At 37.4% G+C, this 4624-nt stretch overlaps 1 long non-coding RNA gene across 1 annotated transcript; it reads right to left on the reverse strand.

The window, feature by feature from the left end:
* Window positions 1-369: 369 nt before the first annotated feature.
* LOC141606249 (uncharacterized) lies at window positions 370-4400 on the reverse strand. The gene is made up of 6 exons (XR_012526615.1): window positions 4253-4400; window positions 3865-4011; window positions 2273-2316; window positions 927-1165; window positions 705-836; window positions 370-527 (listed from the first exon to the last, which is right to left on the reverse strand). It is a non-coding gene; the product is annotated as an uncharacterized LOC141606249 (long non-coding RNA).
* Between the last annotated feature and the right edge of the window lie 224 nt (window positions 4401-4624).

A 4624-nucleotide genomic window follows, 5' to 3' on the forward strand; every position in this document is an offset into this window, starting at 1 on the left:
AGACGGCGGAGCAGAAAGGTAGGTTTGGGGGTTTTTTCGAGTTTCTGTAGAGAGTTGTTTAGCTTTTTTCTCTCTCTTACTTCGTGCTTACTTAATGTGTTACACAATCGCGTTATATCAAGGTCTTATAGGTTATTGGAACTGAAATTTAGGTTAATTTCTGTCACAGTTGTGGCGCAACAGTTACGATCAGCCCAGATGCCTAATCCTAGATCAAGTTTCAGTCTGAACTTTAATAGCATGTTAATTCATGTGAGTGAACAACTGAACATAATTTCAGAAGAGGTGGCAGCATCCACGACAAGTCATGTGCCAATTGATGGACTGGAGGATTTTCTGTTGAAACATCCTGCAAGTTAATTTTCCTAATTTTGCTTCTCTTCAGCACCCTCTCAAAGAAGGTCACCGTGTATTAAATTCCCTCATATATTATAAGCTAAAACAATTAAATTTACTACATTCTTTGCCCACTAACCTTGTGTTTTTTTCACCCCGAGGCCTGATGCACCACTTGAAGCCACTAAAACCTGCAACAATCATGTTCACCCCATAAATTATAGATCTTTAAATCAATTTCTTCTCATTGGAATGCACCATTAGTTTATAAAGCCAATGATTAATCAGTAAAAATCAACACTACAGAAAGTTCTTCGCAGAAGCTAATGGACAATAAATTTATAAACCTAAACTGGCAACAATATTACCTCCACTGGAATACCACAATGTGCGTCCCTAAATCTCTTCCACTCTCGGCCACCACTCGCGGCCTTTGACTTAGATATCTCCTTCTCCAACCTCTGATACCCAGGCACCAACACCAACAAATATTTACCGAGCTACAAAAAAATATTGGAGTGTTGACTAAATATACAGAGTACTACTGAAAGTAAGGAACAAATATGGAATGAATAAACTGCACCACTTACATGGCCAACTGGATCAGAGTTCAGCAGAAATCAACATGAAATTCACCTGGAGCAAAGAATATACTACAAAGAAAGAGGGAAATACTCCCAACATTTCCTATACTGTATGGAATTGGTTGAGGCTCACTTTGTTTGCTACCGCTGGTGAGCCCAGGCCGCGTTCAGCAAATATCTCTATAACAGCATGCACTCTTCTTTCTATACTCGACTTGTCATGAGCATTGAGCAAGATTCAATATCTGCAAATTACAAACAGCACAAGTACAAATTATAAAACAAGATACGACTGACAACAATCCAAAATTTAGCGTTCAGCTAGCCTGTGTTTAAACACCAATAATTTCTCCACATATATGTAGACTTACATTGTAAAAATTCATATTGGACTGACCAGAACAACAATTGCAACTCTCTTATTTTAAAAATCGTAACTATTCTATTATGTGAGAATTTATCGTTCACGGTCAACGTCTCCTTACCCCCGAAAGGGTGCAGGAATGCATTGACCAATGGCCTATCAATGCTAAACACAAGGAGTCCAAAATGAGATACTAAATAGGAACGATAGGAAAAAAAAAAAAAAAAACTTAACCAGCAAAGAAAATCTACTAAACAGGTAGGACCGTCAGCAACACGGAAGGCATTGGAAGCTAAAATAATAACCACCATTAGCATCTCTAAAAATTATTAGCTAGAATCTAGCCACCAGCAGAAGTGTCAAAACCCGTTAACATAAACGATGGGATTGCGAAGTTCACACGGAACCGTAAACAACCAATATAAAACATAGGAAGCATTATAATGCACTGCGTCAACATAGTCAGTTCTTTTGCGTGAGTGCCTGATTTTAATTTTAACTCATAAACCTGGACAATAAAACACCGTCCTAAACTCCAGTTTGACGAGAGCGCACCAGAATGGCTGGGCGCACACTGTTTTCAAAATAAAATCAGAGACGAACAAAGAGAAAATACTGGAAAAATTAGGCAAACACAGTTTCCGAACCACCAAAATCGCAACAAGCAAGATAGATGTGATACTCAGCCGTGACCAAAATGATGATCCTAATTAGTGGTACACATTAAGGCAGAGACAATGACCAATTGAGTTAACCATAGCCCTTCAAAGGTAATGTGAATCATGTGAAATAAGTAAGCGAGTAGAAATGGAATAAAACGAGCAAAGGATGAATAATTAAGAGAGAGCTAATAAGGCATGTGAGTGGATGGACGGTCACCAAATGCTAACTAACAATGCAGTTTAAAATGGGTAAATTGATAACACAACTGCGACACCGGTGTAGCCATTTAAAACTATAGGAGTTACAGGAATGAAATGCACATTACCAGGCAAATAAAAGGTAATGGCTCCCGATTCGCAGCTCTGCATACTGACAATAAGAAAAAAAGCCAATTTTAAATCTGAATCAAAAAAGCAAGACAATTTACGAGTAGCAGTCGGTGCAAAGAAAAATAGTCTGTCACAGAGGCACGCAGGTAACTTTCTTCCAAAGGGAAGGCAAAACATGTAACTTAAGTTTATAAAGGAACTGCCTTTGACTCTAACTACTACAATAGCAGGGCCCCTACATAAACAAATCGATGAGATAACCAATCTCACACAGCACCAACAACAACCAATATAAAAAAAGGAATCATTATAAGACCCTAACAAAAATAATAAAGAAAAAGATCTGAATAAACGAAAAAAAAAGGAATTCAGAGAAAAGACTTTTGAGAGGATTTGCTAGGGTTGGCGGAAGGAGTTGTATTGAGGAGTGAGAAGAGAGAGTTGGATGAGAATGAAAGGTTAGAACGACAGAATGGAAAGATAAGAATGTGGCTGTGAGTGAAGGAAAAAGGGAGGGGCGAGATACAAAGGGGAAGATCCAACGGCATAGGGAGACTTGCTTGCACACTATTCATCGCTACAATTACTCCAAGTTCATTCTTTTTAAGGGTTTTAGATAGATACAGTTTGTCTGCTAAAGTCATCAAGCCTACTGTACCGAACAACTCAGGATAAAAAGTAGGCTATGGAGATACTGGAGCTGGTGAAGAAGAAAGTAGGACTTGGGGAGATTATAGTTCCTTGAGTTGTATCACATTTTATTATGTCGTCGGGAGGTTTCGCTATGTTCTGAATTTTTAGAAATGTTTGTTGCAGTTATTGTATTTCGAATAGAAGAACCAATGAAGTCTTGGACTAATGACTGAGACTGAGGTTCGACAGTTTCCTGTTATCGAGTTGTAATTTGATTATTATGTTGAACCAAGTTTCGGAAATATAGTAGGATCCATTCGTGTCGAGTATAAGAACCAGTGAAGTCTTAGACTATTGACTGAGACAGAGGTTCGACAGTTCCTAGGATGTAGATTTATCTTTATCGAGTTGTAATTCGATTATATATGTTGAATCAAGTTCCGAAAATTTTATGATTTATTCAGTTGCAAAGTTCAATTCTAGTATCGAAAATATTATGATGATTTATTCAGGTGCAAAGTTCAATTCTTGGTAGGAGTTGTAATGACTTGAGTTGTCGAGGTGTTCACACAATAAAGGGGTAATTACATTGTAAGTACTCCTGTTTAAGTTATCAAGCCTTATTGACCCATCTTATATTAAGACTAATAGCAATTTAATTACCGCTATTTAAATAAACGACTTCAATTGACCTTTCGATTAATCACATGGAGATTTGAAGGATCCAGCTACACAATCAAAGTTGTCAAAACAGCGTAAGATTTAGCCACTGTTGCGGTGTTTGCTACCAACTTTCTGGTGAAGAAGAAAGTAGGCTATAGATATCACAAACCCATTCAATACTCACCATACTAATCAGAACCAAACTACATAAGCCAGTAGGAAATAGCCAAACAAAACATACTAAAAGCTCGTAAAAGAATTGGATTGTAAATGTACGCAAGAATCAACATACCTGTAACTGTTGATGGTGGAAAAAGTAGCAGCGCACCGAAGTAGAGGAAATTCAGATTGAATTCCAAGTCCCAAGCTAAATAATATCCGAATTGATATGATCTAAAGCCTGAACAAACCTTATCTCACTCATCATCCGTCCCAACAACTACAATCAAATATCAAAGATCGCAATTATACGAGTATGTTGCTAAGAAAAAACAAATGAACCGAAAAACAAATCACATGAGTACACTCACCAAAGCAAGAACAAACAAATATAAAATCTAAACCAATACAGATATACAAACATTCATCAATCGAAATCCACACCAAACTAATTGTTACTAAGCAACAAAAAACACACTTGAAATGAAATACACAAGCAGATTGAAAAATATACGGAGTACCTCTTTAGGAAGCTTCATGATTAGACTTTCGCTTGAATTTCGTACCAACCATTGTACAAAATCAGGAACACCCAAAACTATTAAGAATCGGGAAAAGGAAGATTAAGGGTTAGAGAGGTCGATGAGTTGTTGAGTAGTGAAGAGGACTGAGATGAAAAGGAGTGGATGAGAGTCAAGAATATGTCGTAAAGGTGTGGTTGAGAGTAAAAGAGAAATGGAGGGAGGAGATTGCAAGGAGGGAATCAACGGTAGAGGGAGAATTTGCTGTGCACTATTCATTGCTACAGTGCAGCAACTCAGCAAGTTCCCTCTTTTTAAAGGGTAGAGATTAACAATGAATTGATGACATGTGACTTATACAAATAAAACTTT

The sequence above is a fragment of the Silene latifolia genome, chromosome 10 (genome assembly GCF_048544455.1).
Source record: "Silene latifolia isolate original U9 population chromosome 10, ASM4854445v1, whole genome shotgun sequence".
NCBI lineage: Eukaryota > Viridiplantae > Streptophyta > Magnoliopsida > Caryophyllales > Caryophyllaceae > Silene > Silene latifolia.